Here is a 13811-nt window from a genome sequence, read left to right as displayed (position 1 = left end):
GGTTGACAAGGTCCTGCTCAGGAGGTTGCTCAATGACCGAAGACTCTCAATGCTTCCGAAATTGCGGTCTTACTATTTAAAGTCTATTGTGTGGATGTCTGGAATATGGGGAAGAGAAGGCAAGGAAAGGGAGGGAGAAAGAAATGAATGGCATAGAAGGACGAGTATGTTAAATTCCCTTTTTTTTTTTTTTTTGGACCGTCCTAAATTGTGTATTAGGTATGAATTTTACAAACATTATATTAGCAGTAACGGTGGAGCTGGAGAGTATTGCGCCTTCTCCAAGCTGCACGGCGAGAACCACCAATAGTGTGGTGGAACTTATGGCCCTTTCCAAGGCCACGGCTCTTGCGGCCTGCAGATGTCAGCCCACGCATCTCCCTGTGCTTGTGGACCAGTTTGGTGATCCACTGGGTGTCAGGATTTCTTCTGATAGCTTTATGGAATGGATCAATGAGGATAACCTCAAAAAATTTGTACATGGAATCTTCACCAACCCAGTAAGAATTCAGGACTCTTAGAGCCCCACAGTGGCATCCAGCTCACTCCTCTGCAACAGACTGAAGGCTTCGAGCAAACTTTAGCTGGTTTACACCATGATGGACAGGCTTGCCATAGGTTGCACCCTTAGGAACTGAGCGTTTGCGGCCACCACGGCGCACAGGAATCCTATATATGACATAACCTTGCTTGGCCTTGTATTCCAGTCTGCGCACTTTATCCGGTCGGGTGGGGCGGGGAGCCCTGTGGAGCGCAGAGAGCTGGCGGTATTGCCCCAGCGGACCCTCAGAAGAAAGCACATTATATCAGACTGCTTCTTCCTCCATAGCTCCTGGATATACTTGTGTGCGCCCATCTTGGCTTACCTGATGGCTGCCGCCAGACGGAAAGGCTGTTAAATTCTTAATACCATCAAAAGGCAGGGGAAAATAAAAACCTCTAATGTGCTGATGCTGAAAAAGCAATTTCTGAGGACAGTGGAGCAATAGAGCAGATTCTGACAGATCAAGTTCATGTAAAAAATGTAAGAACAGATGCTAACCACAGCTAAATGCTGAGTGACCACAACATCACCGTAATTTTTGGTGGTTACAATTAGACTGTAGGAGAAGTAAGAGAGAGAAGTGGTATCAGAGGCTTAACATAGGGAGAAGAAGAGAAAGACACAAAGTCAGCCCTGAGGCCTTGGTTCCTGCCTTGGCTGGAGGCACTGCCATGGCCATGACAGTGACAGCGTGTTGAGGCTGTGCCCACTACATTAAGAGCTTTGGAGGTTGTGGGTAGCCACAGCTCCTTCTCTGAGTACACCGGACATATCCTTAACCCATGTAAAACCAGCATTGCAGTGATATACTTGGGTCTCTGCTACCACCATGGTCAATGTCGTTACCCACCAGAGGAACCATGATTTGGAACTAAGAAAATGGCCTCTAAGAACCAGTCAGAGAACCAGAGGAATACAAATGGCACAAAGCTTTAGTCTCTTATTGACAAACCAGACTCAGAAGTACTGAAGTTTATTTTCTAACTAGGAAGCCTGTATCAGAGAATTAACTGAAGATAGAAAGAAGGACAATTTAAAAAACCTTTTCTGATTATTGCCTGTCTCTCCTATCACTTAATGTTAAGAGAAGACTGCCTTGCCCCTCGTACAAAATCGGTAATCAGCGATGTCTGTGGAATAAATGCATCGAGAAATGAATTAACAGGCCTTTTGTGGTTTGAGTTCTAGTGCCTTTTCAACCCAGGATACGTTATGGAGAGATTAAATCGTTTGATCAAATTGTTATATTAAAGAAACAGATGGCCCTGGGTTCTCCATTGCATGAAGATCCAACATGAACCACAGTAGCAATAGCATTAACAGGTCTGTTTTTATCCTTGCTAAGGTTCTGGTATATTATCCCAAGAGTAAGCTGGTAAAAGAATAATCAATTTGACTACCAGAAGCTAGAGGTGGGGAGAAAAACAAAATAATCAATAATCTCTTTTTCTCCTGAGCATATTTTTAGGAGATCTCAAAAATTGAGATCTTTAATTTAAAAGCTCAAAAGTTGAGCTTTTTAATTGAAGAAAGCTCCATTCCATATGTATTAGTAGCATATACTGAAGGGGAATTCAAGGATTCAAGGCTCGAGTTAGGTACTTTCTCTACACAAAATGAATGCTGGCTATTCACGAGACAAGACATCAAAATGTTAAATGATTCATGGCAGTGTTAGAATAAACCTTAGAGGTTTACTATATTAGAGGTTAGTGACCCAAGGACTTCCATTATAAAATAATTGGCTAACAGTTGGCTAGAGAGTTATCATAGGATCCCATTAGCCACATACCTCACCCATTGAAAAAGAATGCTGGAAAAAAACATGCAAATGTCTGCCGATTATGATACTCTTCTTTTTTTTTTTTTGAGACAGAGTCTCGCTTTGTTGCCAGGGCTAGAGTGAGTGCTGTGGTGTCAGCCTAGCTCATAGCAACCTCAAACTCCTGGGCTTAAGCGATCCTCCTGCCTCAGTCTCCCGAGTAGCTGGGACTACAGGCATGCGCCACCATGCCCGGCTAATTTTTTTCTATATATATTTTAGTTGGCCAGATAATTTCTTTCTATTTTTAGTAGAGACGGAGCCTCCTCTTGCTGGTCTCGAACTCCTGACCTCGAGCGATCCACCCGCCTCGGCCTCCCAGAGTGCTAGGATTACAGGCGTGAGCCACTGTGCCTGGCGATACTCTTAATTGTCTATCGAAGGCTGGACAAAATGCTGTAGTTCTGGCTCCCATGCCAAGCAAGACAAATTTTTCAGCTTGCTACAAAATGAGCATTTTATATTTAAGAAGATAGTATCAGGTACCAAAAGATGGTGAGAAATAGGGAAAACCCACTTTTGCTCAATGCAGTTTCTCATGCCTTTAAATAAATGTCCCAGGAGATGTATCAGAAGCCCCTGATAGGTACCAATATTTAATGAAGAAGGTGGTCTATGGTGAGAACCACCTACAGCAGGTGTGGTAACTTCAGCAATGGGCAGTAGCAGTATGGCAGAGATATCACATTCCAGCAGCAGTAGCTGCACAGTTCTAATGACAAAATCCACTATCCTGCACTGTAAGTGTGTGTCAGTGAGGCAAGCCGTGGAGTCTATGGACAGCGGGAAAAGCTTGTGTTGTCTTCACTGGCCTGGTTCTGCTGTGTGGGTTTGGACATTGTTCTTAAAGTGCTTCTTCTAACACTGGCTGTCTGGCCTTCCTGGAAATTCTGTGAGCCTCTCAGTATCTTCTCAATACATTTCCTCTCTGCTTAAATTGTTATTTGTTACTTGCAACCAATGACCTCATTGTCTTTAGCAAGATACTGGGGTTACACAAGAGCCTGCATAAAGTCTCTTTGAATATGTCTCTGGAGAGGGCCAGTTCTTTGAGGCTTTTATATACAACACAGAGCAGATTACACACCAGGAGGGAGTGAGCAAGAAAGCAAACAAAAAGGATTCCTGACATCTCACCAATGATCAGCATAAAGACCATCCATGGAAGCAAAGTAGCAAAGTGAACAGATCATGGGCCTTGAAATCAGAACTACCATGTATACAATCTAAAACAAGTTGATTAAACTCTTTGGGACGTTCTTATTCTTGTATGTATACAACGGAAAACAGCATTCATTTATTTTTCAGGGCTATCATAAGATTTATAGAAAAATGGAGATGAAGAACTTAGGCAGATCCTGGAGAAAATAAAAAGAGTCAGGTAATGCAGAAAGAAAGAAATGACTTGTAATTGAGAACACACATGCTTTTAGACTGGAGATGAGAAAGTATCGGAGTCTTCCATGCACCGTTTGAGGCCATGATTTCTTTCTGGATCTCTCATTAGCTGGATTCCATAAGTAATTCTCCAGCCAATGTCTCTCATATAAATAGCTTCAGCACAAACTTCTTCCCTAATTTCCAGACTCTTATAAACAACTTGCTCTATGGCATTTCTACTTGGATATTTTATAACCATTTCAAACTGCAGGTTTTTAAAAGAGGATTCTTAATTCCACTACCATGTAAACATGTTCCTCCTCAATCTTTTACATCTCAATAAATGGCATCACCTTACATACAATCATTTCCATCAAACAACTAGGAATAATTATTGAATCTTCCGTTGCCTTCATCTAACCCATCAGCCTGTCCTGAAATTTGTATCTATGAAATATTTAGAGAATCTTTCAATATCTCTACATCTTCATTGATATCACCCTGGTCCAATCCATCCTAATTTCTCATGCAGACAGGAATTGACAAGCTTTTCTGTAAAGAACCAGATTATACATATTTTTGCTTTGCAGGCTACAGTGTTCCTGGCATAACTACTCAATACTGTCATTGTAGTGTGAAAGTTGCCATGGGAAACAATGCATGCAAATGATCTCAGCTGTGTTTTACTGAAAGTTTACTTACTAAAATGTGGCAGGCCAGACTTGGCCCATGGTGATAGTTTGCTGATCTCTTGACAGACTGTTAGAGTTGCCTTCTAACCTGAATTTCTGAATCCAAATTTGACACTGATATAGTTCTACACTGAAGTCACAGATTTATTCAAAACACAAAACAGATAATATCTTGTAACATAAAATCCTTGAAAGGCTTTCTATTGCAAATAAAATAAAATACAAACCTTATACCTTGGCCTAGAAATTTCTGTATGACCTGGTTTTTGCTTACCTATCCGACCTCACTCATACCACTCATTTCTAAGTTCCAACCATCAGCAGCCTACTTTCAGTTATGAAAACACAGCAAGTTTTTTCCTGCTTCTGACTTTTGTCCTGCAGCTCCTTCTGCCCAGAACCCTCCTCTTTAGACTGTTCGCAGGCCTGTGTAATTTTTATTCTTCTGGAGTCAGCTTAAAATGTCACCTTTTCAATGACTACTGTTGTAATATAGGCATTCCAAGCCCACGCTACCTTTTTATCTAGGGATGAAGTTACTCTGACTCTTTCGTAGCATCTACCACGGTCTCTATCTTGTTTCTTTGTTTATTTTATTTTTACGTCACCGACCAGATTAGAAACTCCATGAGGACAAAGTCCTCAACAGCCCTACTCACAACAGCATCTTGAACTCTCAGCACAAGGAAGATTGTCAATAAATGGAAACTGAATATTTGAACGAATAAAACGAAAACAGACAAAGCCAGGTGCAAATATAGAAGAGTCTGAAGGCCAAAAGAATTAAGAAAGTTTTTACCAGAGCCCAGGGAAGGTTCAAGTTATTCCTTATGGGAACAGACAAAAGAGTTGACCAAGACCAAAAAGTCTTTACATGGCACTGAGTCAGCAGAAAAAATTGGAGAACATCACATGCTGTGATCTTAAGGATTGCATGATTTTTAAAAATTTGCTAGACACATATGGTAGCCATTTTTATTATTATTATACACTTATGAAAAATTTCATTTTTATGAGATCCTGTAAAGGGATATTCTGGGGACTTGATAGGAAAAAAAAAACTGGAAAGATAGTCTAAGCACTAGTAAGATAGTCTTTTTTTGAATGCTTTAAAGGAATACTTCAAAGAAATGCTTCTCAAACATTAGTGTGCATAAGAAGCACCTGGAGACCTTGTTATAACAGATTCCTAGCAACCTCACCCTCTCATTCTAATTTAGTAGTAGTTCTGGGGCAGGGCCCAAGAATTTTTTTTTTCATTGAGATTTGATTTACATGCTATAAAATTCATCCTTTTAAGGTGTTGAATTCAGTGGTTTTTAATATATTCACAAAGTTATGCAATCATCACAAGTATCTAATTCCAGAACATTTTCATCATCCCTAAAACTCATACCCATTGGCAGTGGCTCCCCATTTCGCCTGTGCCAATCCCCTGGAAACCACTAATTTTTCTGTCCTATGGATTTACCTGTTCTGGATATTTTATATCAATGGAATCATCTAATATGTAGCTTTTTGTGTCTAGCTTCTTTTATTTAGCATAATGTTTCCCAGATTCATCCATGATGCAGCATAAATCAGTACATTTTATGGCTAGATAACATTCTATTGTATAAACATAGCACATTTTGTTTATTCATCAGTTGATGGACATTTGAGTTGCTTCTAGTTTTTGGCTATTGCAAATAATGCTGCTATAAGCTTTCATGGACATGGTTTTGGGTGGAGATATATTTTCGGTTCTCTTGGTTATATACCTAAGAGTGAGATTGCTAAGTCATATAATAGCTCTATGTTTAACATTTTAAGGAATTGTTAAACTGTTTTCTAAAACTGCTGCACTATTTACATAAAATAAGGTATGCTATACAGTCTCCTCAAAATAGAAAGTGAAGTCCTCTTAGAGGGTCAATAGCGGTATTAAAGGATTGCCTGAACATGTACTTGGTGGTACTAAATAGAAACTGACAGTTCTCCCTCCCTCGATTTCAAACCACAAGAGTGGTAACAGCCATTCCTACAGCACGTACACACTAGGCTGTTATATTTATAATATCCCTAATAATGATGTTATTGGCTTTGTTGCTAGGTTTTTGTATTTGTTTGTTTTAGATTTGGTTAAGGGTTATGGCTGCCTAGAGGCATGTGTTTTGGCAGGAGATTCTAGAAGTTCCATTCAATATGAAGCTAAAGGAAAGGAGAAATTTTAAAAGCCAAAGAGGGACAAGAAGCATCCAAATTGGCCAATTCTACAGCCCTCAGCTTATGTACTAGTCATTAAGTGCAGAGCCAAAGCAGCACAACAGTCTGTAGTAAAACTCAATATTTGTACCCTGAACATTTATAGAATTTGAGGACTCCTGAACAGGCATGAAATAGCAAACTATTAGAAAACTTCAGCCTACCTAGTCATGGCATAGTGCAGCATATTATCCATGTACAATGTACAGGAAGAAAAGGAAAGAAGTCTGATTATACATACAATGAAAATCTCTTACCAGTGAAAGAACCAAGTTAACAATTTTGGGGCAAGGACATGAGATATTCCTCCCAGGAGCTGGAGCTTTTTGAGAGCCAAAAGGCTAAAGTGTACAAAGAAAAAGGAGCAGTTAATGTTTAGGTACATCATCAGATATATAAATGAAATTAAATTTGTAAACTCATGAAGTTACTCTGTAAGAAATCAGTGCAGCTCCTTAGACAAAGACTGGGCTGTGCAGGCATAGGGTGAGACTCTGTGAGGCCTAGAACACATGGCCTCCTGTGTGACTGAGAGCTGGATGGTGACACCGGACTCAGGTAGTATTAGGAATGTTGGGGCTCTGGCTTAGGAAAAGTAAAGCGACCTTGAATATCTCTGATATTCAGATTAGGTGCCAAAAAAGCTTTGCCCTAAAGTAAAGGACATGCCCTAAGATTAAAATCAAAATCAAATAGAAAAATAACCAAGATGAAAGGACCAAAATAATGTGCAAGTAATTTAATACTTGCCAGGGCAAAAATCAATACATCTTATAAAAGAAAGCAGCATCATCCCAATTCTTGGGAAGATTCAACACACAATATTTGCATATAATCAAATATTGCTAGATGTATGAGAAGCAGAAAATATGCCCCAAAATCAAGAGAGAAAAAACGTCATTCAAATTGGACCCAAGGTAAACCAGACATTAGAATTGGCAGGCAAAGATTTTAGAATAGCTATTATCAATATTTTCAAGGATTTAAAGAAAAACAAAAAGTCATAATGAGTGAACAGATGGGAAATATTAAAATAAAATGGTAACTAAAATGAAAATTTAGAACTTCAAAGTGCAACATCAGAAATAAAAAATTCACTGAATAAGAAGTTGAACACAAATCAAAACCACAATGAACTATCACCTAACTCCAGTGTGAATGGCCCTTATCAAAAAGTCCCAATATTCATATTTTCTCTTTCATCTAAAACTTCTTACTAAGATGGTCTGGCATCTTAGTTTCTCTGATCAGCCATCTTGCTCCAATCTTGTTTACATTTTTCAATAGTCATTGCACTATACACTTAAGGTGTGTGCATTTCACTATGTAAATTTTACCTCAACTTAAAATATAAAAACTAAAAAATATTTTTAACATTTTTTGTAGCCATCTTGTTTGTTCTTCTTAATAGTTTTATGAGGAAGAAATCTGGTATTGGTATTTTCATTTAAAAAAGTGATAAATTGCTTGAGATCATACAGAAAGTTTTTGGTACAGGAATAATTCCTGACTCAAGAAACCTTTTTTTTCCTAATTTTTGCCTGAGTTTAAGTAATTATTTTATTTTTAAATCATCACATAAAACTGGATATACTTTGAAATAAAACTTTCACCACTTGCATTTATTACAAAGAACTGTATATAGTCATATTGTGTCAGATACCAGTGTGTGGTCTATTTCTAATATATTAGCCTCTATTATATTTCTCTTTTCTATGACATAATCTCTGGTCATAGCATTCATCACTCTGGTAGCAAACTTCGATTAGGTAAAAAAAGTAAAAACTGTTGCATGGAACATTCTGTTCCAATGAAAATGACTTCCAGTCTGACTTACTAATACTGAATTTTTTGGAAACCAAAATGATTCAAAGTCAAACATTTTGTTAAAACAATTTGAGTCAAATTACTTTTCAGAGGAAGCCATGTTTTAAAATCCCAACTGGTTAGTCAGGGACTCACAGTCCAACATTAGCCAGAATTTCTAGGATTTTGTGACTTTTGGCTTGGTATTACAACACCTTTTATGTCAGTGTGAGCAATTTCCTAATGCCCAATTCTTATAAAAATAACATTTTAAGTGTGCATGAAAGTAGTTTTTCACTGGGAATTCATAATCAGATTTAATGAAAAACTGGTGGCAAAAAATCAACCATAAGATAGTTTTTATATTTTATAAAAATATCCAGCCTTTGGATGTAAGACAATTTCTATTCTTATTTTTTTCATTTTGTCTTTGTTTTTTGTTGGTGGTAGTGATGGTCGTGGTTGTGTGTGTGAGTATGTTCGTCCTTTATGTTCATGAACATTGTTGTGGATATTTGGCAAATGACAGGTCTTGGCTATCTTTTCAAGCAGTGACAAGGGAGGGAAACAGATGGTTTTGACTGTCCAGGATATATATAAGTCACACACATACAAACAGATCACAATTATACCTATTTAAGCAGTGACGATGAGGTTCTACTATATATTAAATAATAATGAGATATATTGTGAGGTTATGCAGAAATAAATATTCTGCTAAAAAGTTACAAGGTGTGAAGTAATGGTGGTCAGACACGATATAGCAAACGGCCATTATTAAGCACAGTATTGGAAGTCTAACGTCCATAAAGGACCTTTGCAATATCATACAAATGCCATCTTACAGTTATTTAGAGAAGTTACCACTAAAAAGATTTTCGTTTCTTTTCATTTCCTTTCTTTTTTTTTTTTTCTTTTCTGAAAATTTCTGAAAAAAAGAAGTGAAAGCAACAAATGCTTCTTATTTCTGCAAACCCAAAGCTTTTGGAAACACTTAAAACTTTAATCGTTACCTTTTTTTTTGTATGCATCATCTCTTGTCAACAAAAACTTTTTTAGGTTTGCACAGCTAGACAAGATATCTAGCTACCCCATTTACCCAGCAAGTGGCAAGAAAAAGCCCAGCTACGGTTACTTGGAATCTAGTTCAGTAAAAACCCAAAGAAGTTTTATTGATTTACTCATTTTTCAAGCAGATTCAATCTGTAATGGGTAGCAAGGAAAAATAGATAATGAGCAAAAGGAAGAAAAATACTTCTAACATTTCACAGTAGAGTTAAAGCAACTTTGAAGCAAAGTTTTTCTATGAATGCTGCTGCTTCTTCAGTGGATTGCCAAGGCCAGTGGGGAAGAAGACAGACTGCCCTGACATTGCAAAGCAAACTCAAGAGTTACTGGCTTTTTCCATTCCTTTGCATCCAAAGCAAGTAACTCTATCCTCCAGTTAAACAATTATTTTCTTCCTTATACTGATATCTTAGGTATTATTAACCTGATAAAATTGTGTCTACATTGGTAATTACTGCAATTGTATAGCACATCTAAAAGGTAATATAAAGAATAGTAGATATAAAGGAAAATAGAAACTCAGAAAAATATTTGAAAAAGCCTATGTCATACTAAACCACATAACTAAAGGCCTCTCTGATTTGTTGGGAAAGATCAATTTAGAATGACATTCCCATACTGTTAATATTGAACATAGTATCACTTGATCAGAATTTTCCCTTGTCACTTGTTACAGAAAATTCGAAATTTGGTTGATACTTTGGCGCTTTAGTTGGGTAATTTTCTTTTCTTTTCTTTTTTTTTTTTTTTGAGAGACAGTCTCCCTCTGTTGCCTGGGCTAGAGTGCAGTGGCGTGATTTTAGCTCACTGCAGCCTTGAACTCCTGAGTTCAAGTGATCCTCTTGCCTCAGCCTCCCAAAGCACTGGGGTTAGAGGTGTAAGCCACTATATCTAGCCATCATTTTCTTTCTTCTTATAGGAAATGTCCTACTGGATTCTGAGCATTCTTCTAAACAGTTCATATTTTAAAGACTGAAATTATCATTTGTATTTTCTCTGAGACTAACCAAGAAACAATTTCAACATAGAAGAAAGCCAATTCAAAATAGCAGAGTTAAAATAAAATAAAGAAGTTAATGACAGTAAGCAGCCCTATCCTTTCCTCCTTAACTTTAAGTTCTACTTGTAAGGCAAAAAACAATGTCAAATATGAAGTTATTATCATTATCCACCATTGAACAGTCATGGACTGCTCACTACTGAACTTAGAATTTATGGGAGCTTATGTGAGAAATGTAAGATATCACCATTGATTTTAAAGAGTTTATAGTTAACTTGAGGGAGATAAAAGCAAAATTAAGGAATAATTGAACTCTGTCTCATGAGGTAGTATTATCAGTACATTAGATGTTCAGAGACCACAGGTAGAAGGACTTTGTTTTAAATGGCTTTGTCTGAGTCCTCTCAGAGAAGGCAGGACTTTGAATCTGTCTTGAGAAAGTGAAGGATTTAGAAAGCAGAGAACAGGTTCGGGCTGGGTAACCTAGAGATCTCCTGGACCTTTGATATAATTGTGGCCTCAAAGCCAGGAGTGGACACACTGAGGATTTCAACAGCTTAAAATATGTTTGTTGGGCAAGACAATTCAGTGGTTAACCAGATTGTGGAGAGCCGCTGGGGGGTATCTTTCAGGGACCGTGAACATAGCGGTTTGTTAATCTGGAAACCATTAAAACTTTCATGGGGCAAAATTCTCTTCTAACACTGGAATTTCTACTACTTAACTCTTTCTCTGGCCTTACTTTCCCTAGCTGGAAAGTAGGGGAAAGAATTTCTCTGATCTGCATCAAAAAATCAATTTAAAGCTCAAGAATAACGAGCATGAAAGTGTTTTGGAAGCTGCGCACCATTCGGAATATCTTTATTCCTATCACATTACTCTGTGGTATGATGACTAAAATTAGATTCCTTTTGACAGACAGTAAATCTTTCAGGCTATCAGGATGGCAAAGCCATTATCTGGATTATTTTACTATAGTTGGGAACAAAAATAACACATTTTTTTCTCTACCACCTGGACACAATGAGGGTAAGACAAATAGCTTCTCTTTAAACTGGCAGGAAAGAAGCAATTACTTTTAAAGTGATCTGTCTCCAGTGGTTGTTGGTATTGTCATTCCCAACCTGAGGGGGTCTTTGGGCCATCCACACTCCTATCTGTCTGCACAAGGCCGACATCAGAGGAGCCTAGACAGGAGCCAGACATGGGCACCAGGCCAGAATGATTTCAATGCAAAGCCAGGTAAAGTGACACTCTGCTTCCTGATTAGCTTGGGCAACCCAACAGCCCACTCAAGGGGGGACTTTCTACGACCTGCTTGCCAGCTGTAGAAATATTTTTTTCTCCTTATATCCTATAAAGAATCTATGGTGAGTCGATTTAGAGAGCAAACCAGTTGATGCATGAGCATCTACATGTACATCTGCCAGACCGTCAGGAGGAACTGGCAGTCTTTCCTCGTGACCCTTCTCTGATCTTCCCCTTTGCTGCCAAAAATTAATTCATATTTTCACCTATATTTAAAATACCTATTTGAAACTAACCCCCCCCACACACATATGCACACACACTTTAAAACTCAAAAACTCTATGTCGTTAAACTTTTTTTTTTAAGCGAAGTCCTATTGTACTGTGGTTTATTCCCTGTGGTTACGCTGAATTTAATTGTCCGAAATCTTGAATCACTTTTTGAAGTTTTCTTAGCATTTTCAGCGAGGCTTATCTTTTTGTCCTTACCTCTAAAATGCCAATATAATACATCTGCAGGCTGTTTCCTACCGATCCACTGCTCAGAAGGATGAAGGATGACATGTGCTGAGTCAAGAATGATGCTGTTGGTATGAGGAAGCGCTGAGAACTCCCCATTGAGCTTCCCACAAAGTAAGGGCCAAACCTCCCAGCTTTCCTCAGCCAGAGAATTACTTAAGTTTCCTTCCAGAATAAAAGTTCTAAAGGTCTATGACACCTCTTTCTTGCTCACCAGGGGAGGTGACGGGTGGGGGAGTGAACAAAATTCCCCAGTGTCACAGGGCACAAGGAAAAGATTTTCCTTCCATCACTGGTTTTGGATTCCCTTCGTGTTTACAGATTACCTTAGCTGGCACACACCTTGAGGACGAGGGTCTTGAGAACAATCCAGAAGAGGATCTAGTTAGATTTCCATGAAAGAAAGCCTAGGTGTCATTCCAGTAGAGTCAGACACGTGGAGGACCTGGCCACAGAAACTTCCACAGACAACAGGGAAAGGAGAGAGAGGGAGAGGAAGCCGGAAGCTACCTCGCCCTTCCATTGCAGGCGGCAGCTCTGTTCTCACTGGGGACTAGAGCAGGCCTGTGGGAGCAGCCTTGCTCACCGGGAATCATGAAGCTGGACGGTTCCAGAAGCTTGTGGGGGACACATGAAGCTGTTTGAGGGAAGCCAGAGTGGATGGATGCTGTCTTGCTGCCAGACTGATTCAAAACCTCAGACCAAACTTCCAGATGACACCGTCAATCTCATCAGCCTCCCACAGCTTCTCCAAATCCTGTCAAATACACACGTGGCTGAGGAGCCAGAGCTGGGGCGGGCTCGGGCTCCCTGGCATGCTTTAGTCTGCCCTCACGCCACCACCTCACGACCCCAAGGAAGACCAAAACCTCTTCTAATTCAACACCCTATTAAACTGCCCAGTGCAAGCTCTTATCTTCCCCAAGCAATTTGCTGGGTCATTTTGGAGTTTTTTGTTTGTTAAACCACCTCCACACACACATGCTTGCTCCACTGCGAGTATAGAATTTCCAGTAAGCAGCCTTGATTTCGGAGCCTGTTTAGGTCACTGACTTCAAGTGGGAGTAAAGACACTTTCATCATATTTTCTTGGCTTCTAAAGCTGGCCGAGGCCCAGAGGCTCATAAGGTAATTCAAGGAGCCTAGAATGACCTGCCCGCAAAGAGGCGAGAAAGTCCTTTCAGTTTAGCACACTACTAATCAAGGATTACATTTCCTGAATAATAATAATCAGAAAGGGTTAAAGACATTCTGATATTTTTCTAAATTCCAAAGCTCTCGCTACTTTGGTTTTAGTCTTTCTCTGCTGGCTGGAGACCAGGAGCATCTCCCAGGAGGCTGTGTCCCCCTAGAGAAGTTGGCCGCTGCAAGCCCCGCTGGCCCAGGGGACGAGATTTCTGCAAATCTTGCTCTTCGTGCCTGGCGGAGGAGGCCCTCCCTCCGCCGCAGGGCGGGGCTGGCAGTCCTGGGTGTGGGTGCAGCAGCTCC

General features: G+C 39.3%; 1 pseudogene; it reads right to left on the bottom strand.

The window, feature by feature from the left end:
* Nucleotides 1-237: 237 nt before the first annotated feature.
* Nucleotides 238-885, bottom strand: LOC138374673 (large ribosomal subunit protein eL15-like; annotated as a pseudogene).
* Nucleotides 886-13811: the final 12926 nt, after the last annotated feature.

The sequence above is a fragment of the Eulemur rufifrons genome, chromosome 24, assembly GCF_041146395.1.
Source record: "Eulemur rufifrons isolate Redbay chromosome 24, OSU_ERuf_1, whole genome shotgun sequence".
In the NCBI taxonomy this organism is placed as follows: domain Eukaryota; kingdom Metazoa; phylum Chordata; class Mammalia; order Primates; family Lemuridae; genus Eulemur; species Eulemur rufifrons.
This window is presented reverse-complemented; position numbering and strand designations above follow the sequence as displayed.